Here is a 20,862-nt window from a genome sequence, read left to right as displayed (position 1 = left end):
ATCAATCGAATCAAATCAAATCTATCGGGATATCAATTTCGCAAAACTTCAAAGATCAAATACCTCAATTGATCTCCCGAGGGGGCATCACCATACTGTAATTTATAAATCAAGAGCCGAGGCATCCTATCAAACCAATATCAACATCAAAACAAGATTATTCTTTGAATCAATGCATCATCACACCTCGCTTCAAAGAGGGGCAAAATGTAGACACTTAAAAAATAATTATTTTAATTATTTTTTAATTCCTCACATAATTAATTAATTAATTATGTTAATTAAAATTCTTCTCAATATTAATTAAATATAATTAATATTGTCACTATAGCATATGATTGATTTATTTAATAAATCAATCCCTTTCTTTATTCTTCTAAAAAATCAAATCCTCACAAATCTTCCTCTTAGCTAATTAATTTCAATTAATTAGTTAACCTACATGATTCCTACAAATCATCTTCTTAATTCATCATTAACCTAATAAATTCTTCTAGAAACTCCCTAAACTCACTTAACATTATTCTTTTAGTCAAATTCTCCTACAAATATAAATCCCACCTAACATTTCCTCTAATTCCCCTCCTAATGAGTCGTTAATGGCTAATCATCATGATTAGCCACAAAGTCAACTCTTTGTCCTTTCATCCAACCACTAGCTTTAAATGCTCTTTTTCTAGATGAATGTAAGATTTTTGAAATCTTACATTCCTCTAGGCATTTCACTCTCCCAAGGAATTTTTAATTCTTTTTTATTCTTCTAATCCCCATAATATCCATTTTTGGAGAATTTTTAATTCCTCCAATGCATCTTGTAGAGTGTGGAGATACGAAATGCCTTTAAGGCATATTTCTTGGTCTCCACACCCTCTCTTGGACCTTGTGTGACCTCACAAGTAAATCTTAGCCGTTCATCTCGAATTCATCCTAGCCATCCGTTTTCCTCTCCTCTTCCTATAACATAGGGTTCCATCCCTTCATTAAAAACATCTTGAAATTGAGTAAGCTTATGCTGCCCTTTTGAGCCCAAGAAATCATCTTGGCAACTTGATCATCTCATCCTTATCATTTGTGCACAATATTGGAGAGCCATCCACATCCAGCAATCAAAGGAGCACATCAAGTGGAGCATTATCAAGGGGCGCCTTCACTTCATCAAGCCCAATCTGAAGGAGAAGGTAAAATAGCAAGGTGAAATGGTCTTTTTATGATATTTTAGCATTCTGCATGTTTATTTCGTTATGTTTTGATCAGTTTACCTTTCAAATCTATTTTTCCCTCTTCAGAGGTCATATGGTGTCCCATGACCCTTTAGGACACCATATGACCCCTTAGGACATCATATGGTGTCGTTATGGGTCCTATGGTGTCCTAAGGGGTCATGTGGTGTCCTAAAACCCCTTAGGACACCATATGACCCCTTAGGACATTATATGACCCCTTAGGATACCATACGATACCTTGGGACACCATATGGTATCACAAGGAGTCGTATGGTGTTCTAAGGGGTCATATGGTGTCCTATGAACCCTTATGACAATATATGACCCATTAGGTATCATCAGGGGTCTTATTGTGTCCTAATGGGTCATATAGTGTCATATGACCCCTTAGGACACCATATGCTTGGAGACAATATGGTTCTATGGGTCGTATGGTGTCCTATGACACCTTAGGACACCATATGACCCCTTAGGATACCATTTAGTGTTGTTATGTGTCGTATGGTGTCCTATGACCCCTTAAGTGTCATTAGGGTTATTTTATGTCCTAAGGGGTCGTATTGTGTCCTAAGGGCTCATACGGTGTCCTATGACCCCTTAGGACACTATATGATGTCGTTAGTGGTCATATTATGTCCTAAGGGGCCATATTGTGTCTTATGACCCCTTAGGACACCACATGGTGTCGTTATGGGTCGTATGGTCTTCTAAGGGGTCTTATGGTGTTCTATGACCCCTTAGGACACCAATTTTATGTTGTTATGGGTCGTATGGTCTCCTAAGGGATCATATGGTGTCCTATGACCCCTTAGGACACCATATGGTGTCATTAAGGGTGGTATGGTGTACTAAGGGGTCATATGATGTCCTATGACCGTTTATAACACCATATGACCCCTTAGGTATCGTTAGGTGTCATTTTGTGTCGTTAGGGGTCATATGATGTCCTATGACCCCTTAGGACACAATATGACCCCTTAGGTGTTGTTAGGGGTCATATTATGTCCTAATGGGTCATATGGTGTCCTACGACCCCTTAGGACACCATATGGTGTCGTTTGGGATTGTATGGTGTGCTAAGGGATCATATTGTGTCCTAAAGATTCCTAAGACATCATATAACCTCTCAGGACACCATATGACCTCTTAGATATTGTTAGGGGTCATATTGTGTCCTAAGGGGTCATATGGTGTCTCATGACACCATATGACCTCTTAAGACACCATATCGTGTCGTTATGGGTCTTCTTATGTTCTAAGGGGTTATATGGTGTTCTAAGGGGTCATATGGTTTTATATGACCCCTTAGGATACCATATGACACCTTACGACACCATATGGTGTCGTAAAGGGTTGTATGGTGTTCTAAGGGGTTATATGGTGTTCTATGGGGTCATATGGTTTTGTATGACCCCTTAGGACACTATATAACATTGTTAGGGGTCATATTATGTCCTAAGGGGTCATATTGTATCTTATGACCCCTTAGGACACCACATTGTGTCATTATATGTCGTATGGTGTTCTAAGGGGTCATATGGTATTCTATGACCCTCTAGACATCATATTATGTTGTTATGGGTCGTATGGTCTCCTAAGGAGTCATATAGTGTCCTATGACCCCTTAAGACACCATATGGTGTCATTATGTGTCGTATGGTATCCTAAGGGGTCATATGGTATTATATGACCCCTTAGGACACCATATGATCCCTTAGGACACCATATGGTGTTGTTAGGGGTCGTATGGAGTGCTAAAGGGTCATATGGTGTCCTATGACCCCTTAGCACACAATATGATCCCTTAGTACACCATAAAGTGTCCTTAGGGGTCATGTGGTGTCCTATGACCCCTTAGGAAATAGTATGACCCCTTAGGTGTTGTTAGGGGTCATATTATGTCCTAATAGGTTATATGGTGTCCTACAACCCCTTAGGACACCATATGGTGTCGTTAGGGGTTGTATGGTGTGCTAAAGGGTCATATTTTGTTCTAAAGGTTCCTAGGACATCATATAACCCCTTAGGACACCATATGACCCCTTAGGTATCGTTAGGGGTAAAATTGTGTCCTAAAGAGTCATATGGTGTTTGATGACACCATATGACCCCTTAGGACACAATATCGTGTGGTTATGGGTCTTCTTGTGTTCTAAGGGGTCATATGGTGCTATATGACCCATTAGGATACCATATGACCCCTTAGGAAACCATATGGTGTCATAAAGGGTGGTATGGTGTCACAAAGGGTCGTATGGTGTCCTAAGGGGTCATATGGTGTCCTATGACCCCTTAGGACACTATATGACGTTGTTAGGGGTCATATTATGTCCTAAGGGGTAATATTATGTCTTATGACCCCTTAAGACACCACATGGTGTCGTTATAGGTCGTATGGTGTTCTAAAAGGTCATATGGTGTTCTATTACCCTCTAAGACACCATATTATGTTGTTATGGGTTGTATAGTCCTCTAAGGGGTCATATGGTGTCCTATGACCCCTTAGGAGACCATATAGTGTCATTATGTATCTAATGGTGTCCTAAGGGGTCATATGGTGTTCAATGGCCCCTTAGGACACCATATGACTCCTTAGGACACCATATGGTGTCATTAGGGGTCATATGGTGTGCTAAGGGGTCAAATGGTGTCCTATGACCCCTTAAGACACTACATGGTGTCATTATGGGTCGTATGGTTTTCTAAGGGGTCATATGGTGTTCTATGACCCTCTAAGTCACCATATTATGTTGTTATGGGTTGTATGGTCCTCTAAGGGGTCATATGGCATCCTATGACCCCTTAGGACACCATATAGTGTCATTATGCATCGCATGGTGTCCTAAGGGGTCATATGGTGTTCTGTGACCCCTTAGGACACCATATGACTCGTTAGGGCACCATATGGTGTCATTAGGGGTCATATGGTGTGCTAAGGGGTGAAATGGTGTCCTATGACCCCTTAAGACACCACATGGTGTCGTTATGGGTCGTATGGTGTTCTAAGGTGTCATATGGTGTTCTATGACCCTCTAAAACACCATATTATGTTATTATGGGTTGTATGGTCCTCTAAGGGGTCATATGGTGTCCTATGACCCCTTAGGACACCATATAGTGTCATTATGCATTGTATGGTGTTCTATGACCCCTTAGGATACCATATGACTCCTTAGGACACCATATGGTGTCATTAGGGGTCATATGGTGTGCTAAGGGGTCAAATGGTGTCCTATGACCCCTTAGAACACCATATGACCCCTTAGGTATTGTTAGGTGTCATTTTGTGTTGTTAGGGGTCATATGGTGTCCTATGATCCCTTAGGACATAATATGACCCCTTAAGACACCATATAGTGTCGTTAGGGGTTATATGGTGTCCTATGACCCCTTACGACACAATATGACCCTTTAGCACACCATACAACCCCTAACGACACCATATGGTGTCCTAAGGGGTTGTAGGACACCATATAACCCGTTAGGACATAATATGACCCCTTAGGTGTTGTTAGGGGTCATATTATGTCCTAATGGGTTATATGGTGTCCTACAACCCCTTAGGACACCATATGGTGTCGTTAGGGGTTGTATGGTGTGCTAAAGGGTCATATTGTGTTTAAAAGGTTCCTAGGACATCATATAACCCCTTAGGACACCATATGACCCCTTTGGTATCATTAGGGGTCATATTGTGTCCTAAGGAGCCCTTAGGACACCATATCATGTGGTTATGGGTCTTCTTGTCTTCTAAGGGGCCATATTGTGTTATATGACCCATTAGGATACTATATGACCCGTTAGGAAACCATATGATGTCGTAAAGGGTGGTATGGTATCGCAAGGGGTCGTATGGTGTCCTAAGGGGTCATATGGTGTCCTATGACCCCTTAGGACACTATATGACGTTGTTAGGGGTCATATTATGTCCTGAGGGGTAATATTATGTCTTATGACCCCTTAAGACACCACATGGTGTCATTATGGGTCGTATGGTGTTCTAAAAGGTCATATGGTGTTCTATTACCCTCTAAGACACCATATTATGTTGTTATGGGTTATATAGTCCTCTAAGGGGTCATATGGTGTCCTATGACCCCTTAGGAGACCATATAGTGTCATTATGTATCGAATGGTGTCGTAATGGGTCATATGGTGTTCAATGACCCCTTAGGACACCATATGGTGTCATTAGGGGTCATATGGTGTGCTAAGGGGTCAAATGGTGTCCTATGACCCCTTAAGACACCACATGGTGTCGTTATGGGTCGTATGGTGTTCTAAGGGGTCATATGGTATTCTATGATCCTCTGAGACACCATATTATGTTGTTATAGGTTGTATGGTCCTCTAAGGGGTCATATGGTGTCCTATGACCCCTTAGGACACCATATAGTGTCATTATTCATCGTATGGTGTCCTAAGGGGTCATATGGTGTTCTATGACCCCTTAGGACACCATATGACTCCTTAGGACACCATATGGTGTCATTAGGGGTCATATGGTGTGCTAAGGGGTCAAATGGTGTCCCATGACCCCTTAAGACACCACATAGTGTCGTTATGGGTCGTATGGTGCTCTAAGGTGTCATATGGTGTTCTATGACCCTCTAAGACACCATATTATGTTATTATGGGTTGTATGGTCCTCTAAGGGGTCATATGGTGTCCTATGACCCCTGAGGACACCATATAGTGTCATTATGCATCGTATGGTGTCCTAAGGGGTCATATGGTATTCTATGACCCCTTAGGACACCATATGACTCCTTACGACACCATATGGTGTCATTAGGGGTCATATGGTGTGCTAAGGGGTCAAATGGTGTCCTATGACCCCTTAGAACACCATATGACCCCTTAGGTATCGTTAGGTGTCATTTTGTGTTGTTAGGGGTCATATGGTGTCCTATGATCTCTTAGGACACAATATGACCCCTTAAGACACCATATAGTGTCGTTAGGGGTCATATGGTGTCCTATGACCCCTTACGACACAATATGACCCTTTAGCACACCATACAACCCCTAACGACACCATATGGTGTCCTAAGGGGTTGTAGGACACCATATAACCCGTTAGGACATAATATGACCCCTTAGGTGTTGTTAGGGGTCATATTATGTCCTAACGGGTTATATGGTGTCCTACAACCCCTTAGGACAACATATGGTGTCGTTAGGGGTTGTATGGTGTGCTAAAGGGTCATATTGTGTTCTAAAGGTTCCTAGGACATCATATAACCCCTTAGGACACCATATTACCCCTTTGGTATCGTTAGGGGTCATATTATGTCCTAAGGAGCCCTTAGGACACCATATCGTGTGGTTATGGGTCTTCTTGTCTTCTAAGGGGTCATATTGTGTTATATGACCCACTAGGATACTATATGACTCGTTAGGAAACCATATGATGTCGTAAAGGGTGGTATGGTATCGCAAGGGGTCGTATGGTGTCCTAAGGGGTCATATGGTGTCCTATGACCCCTTAGGACACTATATGACGTTGTTAGGTGTCATATTATGTCCTAAGGGATAATATTATGTCTTATGACCCCTTAAGACACCACATGGTGTCGTTATGGGTCGTATGGTGTTCTAAAAGGTCATATGGTGTTCTATTACCCTCTAAGACACCATATTATGTTGTTATGGGTAATATAGTCCTCTAAGGGGTCATATGGTGTCCTATGACCCCTTAGGAGACCATATAGTGTCATTACCTATCGAATGGTGTCCTAATGGGTCATATGGTGTTCAATGACCCCTTAGGACACCATATGACTCCTTAGGACACCATATGGTGTCATTAGGGGTCATATGGTGTGCTAAGGGGTCAAATGGTGTCCTATGACCCCTTAAGACACCACATGGTGTCGTTATGGGTCGTATGGTGTTCTAAGGGGTCATATGGTATTCTATGATCCTCTAAGACACCATATTATGTTGTTATGGGTTGTATGGTCCTCTAAGGGGTCATATGGTGTCCTATGACCCCTTAGGACACCATATAGTGTCATTATTCATCGTATGGTGTCCTAAGGGGTCATATGGTGTTCTATGACCCCTTAGGACACCATATGACTCCTTAGGACACCATATGGTGTCATTAGGGGTCATATGGTGTGCTAAGGGGTCAAATGGTGTCCTATGACCCCTTAAGACACCACATGGTGTCGTTATGGGTCGTATGGTGTTCTAAGGTGTCATATGGTGTTCTATGACCCTCTAAGACACCATATTATGTTATTATGGGTTGTATGGTCCTCTAAGGGGTCATATGGTGTCCTATAACCCTCGAGGACACCATATAGTGTCATTATGCATTTTATGGTGTCCTAAGGGGTCATATGGTGTTCTATGACCCCTTAGGACACCATATTGTTAGGGTTCCCATAGATACTGAGAGGGGGGGTGAATCAGTATCTGACCGGTAGTGTAATTTTCTTGAAACTGAATATGTAGAACATAAAGTAACTGTATACTGGTATGCAAGAATTAATGCAAATAACATAATCATAAACATCCACATGAAAAGAAAACCATAACACAAGATGTTTAACGAGGAAACCCAGTGTGGGAAAAACCTCGGTGGGATTTGTGACCCACAATATTCACGTACTGGCCAATAAGAGAATATTACTTACAATAGGGGCCTACACATGCAGGAAGGCCAACTACCTAGAGCTCACTGTTCAATAAGAAGTCACACTGACTTACAATGAGGATTTACACAAATCCAATATTTTGTACTGCTTTACAATAGCATCTTCAATGCCAGATTCAGTACCGGTTCTTTCTATGTTCTTTACATATACCCTTGATCTACAATTTGCACATTAGATCTGCCTTATAATTTATTATGCTTCCTATCCATATCCTACAAATGCCTACAATGATCTCTTTTATACACAAGAGTCATTTTACAATTTGCCAAGTTGGCTTACAATAATAAACATTACATATCAAAAATCCTGTCGGCCTCTGTGTCGGTATACATATTTCCTTCTGTGTCAGTGCCGGTGTAGATTGATCTTGCTGATGCCGGTGCACTGTCTTGTTTGAGTAATGCTTTGTCAGTATAATGTCTTGCCGGTGCCATAGGATTGCAAGGTTGCCTGAGTAATGCTTTGCTGGTATAATGTCTTGTTGGTGCCATAGGATTGCAAGGTTGCCTGAGTAATGCTTTGCCGGTATAATGTCTTGCCGGTGCCATAGGATTGCAAGGTTGCCATCAATGACAAAACCTTAAATCACACACAATGTCTCATTGGAGTGTCCATATGCCAACAATCTCCCCCTTTGGCATTGATGGCAACACTCATGAGAAATTTCAAAAAGATATCCAAAAATGTTACCAAAAATGTGAGAGCTCCCCCTGAGCATGTGATCCCCGTGTTTTGAATTTTCTCATCTACTACTCCCCCTTTGGCATCAATGACAAAGGTTAGTAGATTTTGTAGTTGTACCAATTCATAACCTCAACCTTGTAGTTGGGTAGTTATTATCTGAAGAATATCTCCCAAAATTAAGTTTATGCCATCCATAAACTTCTTGCTCTCCTTTATTGCTATCTCAGTTCTGTATATTGTACCGGTGAGATGCTGCAAGTGCTCTATTGGTGTTTTGCTACCCTGTGTTAGTGCCTCTGAGATTTCCTTCCGCAGAGATGCTAAATAGTCCAATCTTGGACTTAGTTTAGATCTCAAGAATTTTGCCTTGTTTATTATTTTCTCTTTCTCTCTTTCTAATTTGAGCAATTCTTCCTCAAAATTTGTTATCTTTTCCTCAAAAACTGATAATGTATCGGGTGAGTTAACAAAATTATCAGCAAGTTTATTGATCTCTTCCTGTACCTTGCTCATCTTTTTGTCTACATCTATGGTCAAAAAGTTTATCTTACAGGTTTCTTTGTACAGAGTTTTGTACTCTTTCAATAAATTGCACAGTTCCGGTAGAAGTGTGTCAAATTCCCTGATACACTTCTTTATTCCTTCCTCAAAGAATTTATGTTTCTCTTTTTCTACACTTTCCTTTACAGTTTCTACCTTTGTTTGCTCAAAATTTCCAGAAATATATTTACAAAGTGTATCCAATTGGCCTAAAGAATCTTTGTTGGCTATATTACAATTTGGAGCTATTGATTTCAAAACTGGAATTGAATCATCTATTGCTTTATAGGCTTGTGAGCTATAATCAGTTATTTTCTTGATAGATTCGAGCAATACCTCTTGTACATTTGATGGTGACCCAACAAACTGAGTGCCGGTGGAAGTGATCATGCTAGTATTGACCTCTAATAGGTCTGTTTGAGTCTCCATTTCATTAAGCACTGGTTTTCCTGCATCATTTCTTACCGATGGCATCTGTTCTGGAGCCTTTAGTTCTATTGGTTTCTCTGTTTGTGTTCCAGATTCCATCTTTTTCTCTGAATCTACTACCGGTTGCTCTTTGTTTCCTATTGCCGGTTGCTCTTTGTTTCCTGATTTATCTGTTGTATCCTTATCTACCACTATGTTGATTTTTTGCGTATCAACATTCACAGTATATAGGACTTCAAGATTAGGATTATTATCCTCTGTGTCCATGCTCTCAGCTGCAAGTTGATCTTCTGCAGTTGTTGCTTTTACCAGTGGAGTATTTAAAGGAGGTGGGGGTAAGTTGTCTCTAATCTTGATACTTGGTGGTCCACCAACTTTACCTTTCCCTTTATCCTTTTGATATACCAAAATGGACTTGGGATTCCTATATTCTTCTTGTTTTTCTTTTTCAACCAAGAATGTATCCCAACCATTTTCTGTTTCATCTGAAACTTCAGTAACTCTACCTGCCATTAGTGATATTTGCCGGTGTGCAGTGGAAAAAACTATCCGGTTGGCTTGAGCTATCAAATCATCAATTTACTTAGGTGAGTTGACCGAGTATACTGCAAGTAATTTCTCTATTTTTATTTTCTTATCCAACTCAATTATTCCTTGCCTTCTGGCCTCAAGTCTTTTATATAGTTCATCAGGAATTTCATTTAGGACTTCCATCAAAAACTTTTTATACATGTCCATGTGTAATATAACACTCTCCTCGACTTGTCCTTTCTCATCATCTGATAGGGTGTCATAGATTTTCCCTATGTTTTTCAATTTACCTTCCTCTGTGATCTCATTCAGTAGTATGTCAAGAGGGGCAAAGTCAGTGTTTGTCTTCTTCTTCTTTTTGGGGGCCAGCTTCTTCTTAGGTGTGGCTTTCTTGACCGGAGACCTCACAGCTTGTTGCTTATGTCTTGTCCTTCTAGGTGAAGGAGTGGATACTGGTGAGGGGTCTCTTTTCCTAACAACTCTTTTGAAAGTTGCTGGCATATCTCCTTCTGAGGAAGTATCTACCGGTGATTGATGAGTTTCAGGTTGTTGGGCTGCCAACTCATCTTTTGTTATGCCGGTTTTCTTTAATACATCTTCCTTTATGGCTTTTGCTTGTCTGGTTCCTTTCCTCACAAATGCCTCAACTTTCTTTACTCTCTTTTTAGATTGAATTTGACTTTCGATGGTCTTAGCACTACCAAATACTTCTTCCTTTGGTTCATTGGGGGCTTCTAGAAGTGCTTTGGCATAAGTTTCCACTATGTGGTCATCTGTTTCATACCCCATCTCTGTAACCCAGATTGTTCTTGGGATGACTGCTTCCATCCAGATCTCATCCTTTTTGATCACAAAGCATATATCATCCTTGTATTTGTTGACAATTTCTTGTGATAGTCTGATTCTTTTATTCATTCTGACCTTTAGTGCTTGAAAATACTCATTGATATTCTTTTCTCTATTTTCACCCATGTTGTTGAATAAGTCAGACAATTGTTTTCCTACCGGTATGTCGAATCCAAAATCCTTGTTGCCTATACCGGGAGCCTGTTTGGTTATGTGTAGCATTAAGCGTACAAGTAAATTTCCAAATCTAAAGGTTCCTTTCTTATCCTTCTTGATTTTTGCTAAGTTGTCAATTAACTCATCTTTTAACCATTCACAGATATCAATTTTTACATTGTCCTTAACCATGTCATAAGCACTCTTTATGCATAAACTGGAAATTGAGTTAAGCCTATTAGCATGAGTTGCTTTGTAACCTAGAATCATGCTAACAAATCTAACATTTGTATCGGTCACATCATTAACCCTCAATGATCTCTTGTCAGATGTTGCACCAGTTAAGTTTGTTACCAAGTCATTGGAGACCTTCTTGGTTTTGTCGGGTCTGTTACAGGTGGAAGGTAACCCTGTTACTGCTTTCACAACTACCTTTGTAATTTTATGCACTGAGTCAAGCCAAAAGAATGAACCATGTACCCTACTCAGAACTATCCTAACCACTTCCTTGGGAAATTCAGGAATGTAGAGGATTTCAGTGAATCCTAGGGTTTCAACAATTTTATGTTCAGGTTTCACATTCCCGGAGTTGTCAAATATAACAGACTTATACATGTTTTTGATTTCTTCATCACCTAATTCCTCTATGTTGCAATGAATATACATTCTAGGGTCTTCTGCATAAACAACACCTTTTGGAATTTTTGAAAAAGCACCTGTGTTGTCATCTTTCTTAGCTACCTCGGGAACTAGTTGAAACACGGGCCTAGGTCATTTTATAACCTCGACTATTGTAGGGTTTGCTATGAATTCAAGTGTAGAGGAGGATGCCATGATGATAAATACCTTTTTCTGCCTTTGGATGGATTGATTGCTGAAGTGCTTTGCCTCTTTGCTCGGAATGTCTTAGCTCTGAAATCTCCGCGCTCTCTGAAAGTTTGAATTCATGGTGAAATGAAATGGAGCCAAAAACCTTATTTTATAAAGTCTTTTCTACTACCTACCACATTAATTGCTTGCCAGTAATGTATTAGCTCAACTTTATTTGCTAGTAATGAAAGATTTTCAACTTCTTTTCTCTAACCGAGGGAATAATAGCACATGTGTCATTTGATTGCTAAACCCTCAAGATAATTTTCTTCAATTTGATGAAGAACATCCCGTCGGTGGAGCATTGCTCTGTCCTGCCAGTGGAGCATCATATTGTCCTGCCAGTGAAGCATTTGTTGGTTCTACCGGTGGAGGAGTAACCCCAATATTTAGATCACCTTTTCTAATCCATTGCTTTGAAAATTCTTGCTTAACCTCTTCAACCTTTTCTTTACCTTTCAAGCTAGTACTTCTGTTATCTACCGGTGTACCTTTACTTCTACAAAATTTAGCAATATGACCAATCTTGTTACATGCATAACAGGTTACATTATTTTTCTGAATAGCTTTCCCATAACCTATGCCGGTTTGTGTTCTGCATTTATTTGATAAATGACCAAATCTTCCACAAACATAACATCTTACATTCATTCTGCAATTTTCAGAGTTATGGCCAATTTTGTTGCATTTGGTGCATTGACCAGTGGGAGGATTGATGTTTTGATAATTCCTAGATCTACATTCATTCACCCTATGACCATATTTATTATAGTTAAAGCATTTTCCATTGAATTTGTAAGTATTAGAAGGTCTTACCGGTTTGCTGTGATCACGGGTATTTGTAGTACCAGAGCTTTCTCCAACTTCAAATCCAATTCCAGAAGTGTCACCTTTGGGTTTTTGATTCTTCAATAAGGTACCAAGTTCTTCTGAGCTTTTCTTGAATTTTTCTTTGTGTTGATTTGCAGTTTCCAATTCCCTTTCCAAGATTTCTTTTTGTCTCATTAGTTCATTCGAGTCATTCTGAGTATGCATCAGATCTGTCTTCAACATGTCATTTTCATAGCTAAGTCTTGTGTTCTCATTTGCTGCATCACTTAATCTTCTAGTCAATTCTTCTTCATTCTTCTTTTTGTCCTCAATTTCTTTGCAAAATCTCATAGTCATATCCTGCATTTCATTTTTTGTTGTCATGATCTCTTGTTTCAATTTGCTTATCATATCATTTAGTGATTCCTTTTCATCATTCTCATTTTGCAATTTTTCACAAAGTTCTCTTCTCTTATTCCTTGTAACAGTAAGATTTTCTTGAAGTGCCTGAATAATGTCCTGAGCTGCTTTTAAATCATCTTCTAATTTGATATTTTTTAACTTCTCTGCATCATAGTCAGTAAGAGCTCCTTCAAGTTGCTTCATCAGATTTTCCATCTTTACCGATGTCAAGATCTTCCTCAAGCTGTTAGGCTTCGGAAAATAGAGGACCAGGCTCTGATACCAATTGTTAGGGTTCCCAGAGATACTGAGAGGGTGGGGGGGGGGGTGAATCAGTATATGATCGGTAGTGTAATTTTCTTGAAACTGAATATGCAGAACATAAAGTAACTGTATACCAGTATGCAAGAATTAATGCAAATAACAGAATCAGAAACATCCACATGAAAAGACCACCATAACACAAGATGTTTAACGAGGAAACCCGGTGTGGGAAAAACCTCGGTGGGATTTGTGACCCACAATATTCACTTACTGGCCAATAAGAGAATATTACTTACAATAGGGGCCTGCACATGCAGGAAGGCCAACTGCCTAGAGCTCACTGCTCAATAAGAAGTCACACTGACTTACAATGAGGATTTACACAAATCCAATATTCTGTACTACTTTACAATAGCATCTTCAATGCTAGATTCAGTACCGGTTCTTGCTCTATTCTTTACATATACCCTTGATCTACAATTCGCACATTAGATCTGCCTTATAATTTATTATGCTTCCTATCCATATCCTACAAATGCCTACAATGATCTCTTTTATACACAAGAGTCATTTTACAATTTGCCAAGTCGGCTTACAATAATAAACAAAATATTACATATCAAAAATCTTGTCGGCCTCTGTGCTGGTATACATATTTCCTTCTGTGTCGATGCCGGTGTAGATCGATCTTGCTGATGCCGGTGCACTGTCTTGTTTGAGTAATGCTTTGCCGGTATAATGTCTTGCCGGTGCCATAGGATTGCAAGGTTGCCTAAGTAATGCTTTGCCGGTATAATGTCTTGCCGGTGCCATAGGATTGAAAGGTTGCCTGAGTAATGCTTTGCCAGTATAATGTCTTGCCGGTGCCATAGGATTGCAAGGTTGCCTGAGTAATACTTTGCCGGTATAATGTCTTGCCGGTGCCATAGGATTGCAAGGTTGCCATCAATGACAAAACCTTCAATCACACACAATGTCTCATTGGAGTGTCCATATGCCAACACATATGACTCCTTACGACACCATATGGTGTCATTAGGGGTCATATGGTGTGCTAAGGGGTCAAATGGTGTCCTATGACCCCTTAGAACACCATATGACCCCTTAGGTATCGTTAGGTGTCATTTTGTGTCATTAGGGGTCATATGGTGTCCTATGACCCCTTAGGACACAATATGACCCCTTAAAACACCATATAGTGTCGTTAGGGGTCATATGGTGTCCTATGACCCCTTACGACACAATATGACCCCTTAGGTGTTGTTAGGGGTCATAGTGTCCTAACGGGTCATATGGTGTCCTACGACCCCTTAGGACACCATATGGTGTTGTTAGGGGTTGTATGGTGTGCTAAGGGGTCATATTGTGTCCTAAAGGTTCCTAGGACATCATATAACCCCTTAGGACACCATATGGACCCTTTGGTATCGTTAGGGGTCATATTATGTCCTAAGGGGTCATATGGTGTCTCCTGACACCATATGACCCCTTTGGACACCATATCATGTTGTTATGGGTCTTCTTGTGTTATAAGGGGTCATATTGTGTTATATGACCCCTTAGGATATGATATGACCCCTTGGGTGTTGTTAGAGGTCATATTGTGTCCTAACGGGTTATATGGTGCCCGACGACCCCTTAAGACACCATATGGTGTCATTAAGGGTTGTATGGTATGCTAAGGGGTCATATTGTGTACTAAAGGTTCCTAGGACATCATATAACCCCTTAGGACACCATATGACCCCTTAGGTATCGTTAGGGGTCATATTGTTTCCTAAGGGGTCATACGGTGTCTCATGACACCATATGACCCCTTAGGACACCATATCATGTCGTTATGGGTCTTCTTGTGTTCTAAGGGGTCATATGGTGTTATATGACCCCTTAGGATACCATATGACCCCTTAGGACACCATATGGTGTCGTAAAGGGTGGTATGATGTCGTATGGTGTCCTAAGGGGTCATATGGTGTCCTATGACCCATTGGGACACTATATGACGTCGTTAGGGGTCATATTATGTCCTAAGGGGTAATATTGTGTCTTATGACCCCTTCATACACTAGATGGCATCGTTATGGGTTGTATGGTGTTCTAAGGGGTCATATGGTGTTCTATGACCCTCTAGGACACCATATTATGTTGTTATGGGTCATATGGTCTCCTAAGGGGTCATATGGTGTCCTATGACCCCTTAGGACACCATATAGTATCAGTATGCATCATATGGTGTCCTAAGGGGTCATATGGTGTTCTATGACCCCTTAGGACACCATATGGTGTCATTAGGGGTTGTATGGTGTTGATAAGGGGTCATATGGTGTCCTATGACCCCTTAGAACACCATATGACCCCTTAGGTATCGTTAGGTGTCATTTTGTGTCGTTACAGGTCATATGGTCTCCTATGAACCCTTAGGACACAATATGACCCCTTAAGACACCATATAGTGTCGTTAGGGGTCATATGGTGTCCTATGACCCCTTAGGACACACTATGACCCCTTAGGTGTTTTTAGGGGTCATATTGTGTCGTAACAGGTCATATGGTGTCCTACGACCCCTTAGAACACCATAAGGTGTCATTAGGGGTTGTATGGTATGCTAAGGGGTCATATTATGTCCTAAAGGTTCCTAGGACATCATATAACCCCTTAGGACACCATATGACCCCTTAGGTATCGTTAGGGGTCATATTGTGTCCTAAGGGGTCATATGGTGTCTCCTGACACAATATGACCCCTAAGGACACCATATCGTGTCATTATGGGTCTTCTTGTGTTATAAGGGGTCATATGGTGTTATATGACCCCTTAGGACACCATATGGTGTCGTAAGGAATCGTATGGTGTTATAAGGGGTCATATGGTGTCCTATGACCCCTTATGACACTATATGACCCCTTAGGTATCATCATGGGTCGTATTGTGTCCTAATTGGTCATATGACATTCTTTGACCCCTTAAGACACCATATGACCCCTTGGGACACTATATGGTGCTATGGGTCGTATGGTGTCCTAAGGGGTCATATGGTGCCCTATGACCCCTTAGGACACAATATGACCCTTTAGGATGCCACATTGTGTCATTAGGGGTTGTATGGTGTCCTAAGGGGTCATTTGGTGTCTTATGATCCCTTAGGACACCATATGGTGTCATTAGGGGTCTTATTGTGTCTTAAGGGGTCATATGGTGTTTTATGACCCCTTATGACACCATATGACCCCTTAGGAGACCATATGGTGTCCTTAGGGGTCATATTGTGTCCTAAGGGGTCATATGATGTTCTATGACCCATTAGGACACGATATAACCCCTTAGGAGACCATATATACTAATTTTCAAATAAGGAGAGATATAAAGGTGAAGAGAGATGAAGAACTAAAGAGAGGGAAAAGAACTAAAGGACAAGGACATAAATAGAGATATAGATATTAAGGAGTATGAAGTGAGAGGGAGAAAAACTAAAGGACAAGGATGGATAGAAAGAGGTAGACATATCTAGATATTGAAAAGGAGAGAGGAAGATAGAGATAAAAGATGAAGATAAAGGGAGAGGGAGGTGAATAGATATAGAGAAAGAGAGAGGTAAAGACAAAGATAAATATATGAAGAGATGGATAAAAATGGACAGAGAGGGGTAAAGAGAGAGATAAAAAAAGGAAGAGATAGAGAGATATAAAGGAAGAGAAATATTGATAGATAGAGATATATAGATAGTGCAAGAGAGTGAGAAAGAGAGATAGAGATTATAGATAGGGATAGATAGAGAGGGAGAGAGAAAAAGAGGAAGATATCGAGATATATAAAGGCACTATAGAGAAGGATGTGGGGAGAGAGTAAAAGATATATAAAGATCGAGTAAATAAAGAGATAAAAGTAGAGAAAGGGAAAGATACTTCAAGAGGGCGATAGAGGAAGAGACAGAGAAGTAGATTAATCATGTATAGAGGAATATATATAAAGATAGAGGAACATATAAAAAGAGATATTGATAGGGAAAGAGATGGAGATGTGAAGATGGAGATAGAGATAGATATGTATAGAACATGATAGAGAGCATAAGATAAATGGAGGGAGAGATGGAGTGAATAAGTGAGATTTAGAGATAATGAAATATAAATATACATGAAGATAGATCTATAGGGATAGAGAGAGAGGGGACAAGATAGGGAGAGAAAGGAGGTGATAGAGACAAGTAATATATAAGTATAGGTAGGATAAGGTAAAGGAGGGAGATAAATAGAGAGAAGAGAGATTATTAGAGAGAAATATAGAAATAAGGAGTGACAATGATGGAGTGGGAGAGGAAGAGATATGAATAGAAAGATGGAGATATATGCAGAGATGCATGTAACTTGGGAATTTATTTATCTACATGGAATGAGAAAATAAGTGACATAATTAGAGAATAAAGAGATATATAAAATATATTATATAAGTATAGATAGACAAGTGATAGATAAAGGAGGTGATAGGAAAAAAAATGAGACTTTGTATGCAAAATTTGTGAGTATTTAAAGTTTTAAATTGTAGGACTAACTTTAAATTATTATAATTACTTTTTGGTATATAAAATCATCAAACTACCTCATCAATTTGATAGGTCTATGAATTACCTTTCCAACACCTATAAAAAATCAAAATTTCGATAAGAAACGCAAAAGTTATGGCCATTTTACTAAACTATATTTTTTATGTTGATAAAATCGGATATCCGATTTGAAAAGTATGATATCACACTAGTGACATTACAATGGTGACATCACAAATCGGATATCCGATATTATCAGATATCCGATTTGGTTTGGTATTACCAAACCAAATTCAAATTTTGCCTGACCCAAACAAAAAGTCAAAGTGGATTTTGGCATGTTTGGAAAGGTTGAAAGCACATTTTTTTCTCTATTGCCACTTTTTGGCCCCCCTTGATCTTGCACATACCCTAAGAAACCATACCACTAACAAAGGGGAACATACTAGAATTGGAAGTTCATATATGCACAAATCCCCTAAAGGATCCCCTATGGAGTATTCCCCTTCTGGGAATCATTCAGTTAATTCTAACTTCAAAAAATATCCTTTGATCTGAATCCAAGAATAATTAAATATTTGCATATTTAAGCTACATTAATTTCCAAATGGAACAATATAGTAATGAACAATACTATGGTGATAATTTAGCATCTAGAGATTTACGAAATGACAGATTTGAGCAGAATTTGAAAGTAGAAAATACAGCTGAAATAAAGGAAGTTTTTCTAATAGAGAGCGAATTCCCCCTTAAATACATGTTTGAAGGATTTGATTTTCATCACAGGCTGACATCAAGGAGATTTCTCGCTCACTGCACAACCCACAATGCATGCTCTAGGAAGGTCCTACCCCAAAATAGGGCAGGGACAGGGGCGTGGCGCCCCTGTCCTACCCCTTTCTCTAGGGCTGAGTGCGGACAGAGTGATGCAGAGGCCAAGGAAGAAGTTATTTTTAAAATCCGAGCACTCTTCGGTCTCCGATCAGGCTAGAGGATTCAAGTTCGCATGTGTGAGGACCCTAATGCAGTCATAAATTGCTAGGGTCCCAATTTTATGACACTACATTTAGCCCCCACTTTAGCGGGAGTATAAGCATACGCCAATATTGTCGATAAAGTACAAGGAAACAAGATTGAAAGACTTTCACCATGTCAAGGAGCCAAGATGCGCCAAGCCCCTAGTGGACTTAGGATCTTACGACTTCGATTGACAAAGTAAAAGGGAAGATCAAGAAGGGGAGAACCATGACAACAAGTAGCAAAGTTCCCTTCACTATGAGTCATGAAAGCAAGGATAAAAATATTACAAATCAAAGCAAATTTCACTAAGTAATTCTAAGTATCACAAGAAGGAAAGAATGAGCAGAGTGAATGCCCCCACTTTAAAGCGATTGCACGCACCTTATCGGGAGCAATTGAATTAAGGTAGGATACACCCAAGAGAAAGAAAAGAGAGGGAGAACGTTATCACAAGGATTTAGCCCCCAATCGAGGTATAAACCCAAGGACAATGAAGAAAAAACACGAGATAGTGTCGCTTTCCTCGGGGTCAGTATGATGCATAATAACTCATGTATATCATGTATGTATATGCATATAATAATCTTCATTCCCCAAAGAAGGACACCACCTTAGAAGAAAGGGAAGAGAGGATGTCTTTTTGAGTCAACATGAAAGAGACCAAGAAAAGATCCCAATGCTTTGTATCGTCCCCAAGTAGACATTAAGGGAACAATAGAAGAACATGGATACATATAGAAGAATGGTCACAAAAGAGAATGAAAGGAGAGAGAAAGATCTGCAGTGCTAATATTGATAATCTAGCACGACATCCGCCTCCCGATCTTGCTGATCACTATTTTGGGAAGGCGAGTAACATGCCAGAGGAGCAACATCAAGCACAACAGATGAAGCTATCACAAGATCCAAAAAAGGACTATGCTCATGTTGTAAGTCACTTTGTTCGATAATAGGAGTTAGAATTAAAGTTTGTAAAAACTCATCCGATAAATGTTTGTCCACATCAACATACTCATACTCACTATCAGAAGCCTTAGGAGTTGTATTACCATTATGAATAACATTTTCACCCATTTCTTCATCAAAGTTTAAAGCAAGAGGAGCAAGAACATGAATAGGAGTAAAACTATCACATGTTTTATGCAACTTATGATTTGGAGATGCTAGTTGAACATCTTGCTTAGGAGAAAAGGGAATCATGTCAATTGTTGGAGTCTGAGGAGATTGAGTATTTTGAGGGATAACTTCACAAGCTTGAACACAACATCTTCATTGGCATTAACTCGCACAACAATTTCGTCGAGTCTTAGTGGAAGGTTGAGAAGGAGGAGGAATACTTGAAAAACTAGGAATGGTTTTCTCTTTTATAGTGGAAGGTTTAGGTTGAGGTCTTTTTGGTTGAACAATAGGAGAAGCACGCCTCTTCTCTCGGTAAGAGGAAGGAGGTGGAACTACACCATAGAAAGGAGGAATATTAGGTGTAGGAAGGAGACCAAGTCCATCATGGGGAGGAGGGATAGGTCTAACCTTAGGAGGAATATTGAGGTTCTCTTTAAGAGAAGGTAAAGTCACATCCATAGGAGTAGGTGGACAATTTTCCTTAGGAGGGAGATTAGTTATATCCGAGAGGGGAAGAACCTCATCTTGAAGAATAATAGGAATGCCAAGTGTTGGCGATCTAGGTTTACTTAAGGATAAGATCATATCATTCTTCCATTTTTTATAAGATTGAAAAAGAACATCGCTCCTTGATGGAAGAGATTGAAATTGTTTGGGCCAAAAGAGATCAATAGGAACACCGGGGCTTCTTTCGGATGGAAAAAATAAGCTAAGGTTCACGATTATGATTTATCCATTGTGAGGAAATTTAAGACACTTGTG

Source organism: Cryptomeria japonica, chromosome 11, assembly GCF_030272615.1.
Source record: "Cryptomeria japonica chromosome 11, Sugi_1.0, whole genome shotgun sequence".
Taxonomy (NCBI): Eukaryota; Viridiplantae; Streptophyta; class Pinopsida; order Cupressales; family Cupressaceae; genus Cryptomeria; species Cryptomeria japonica.
Note: the sequence above shows the minus strand (reverse complement) of the source record.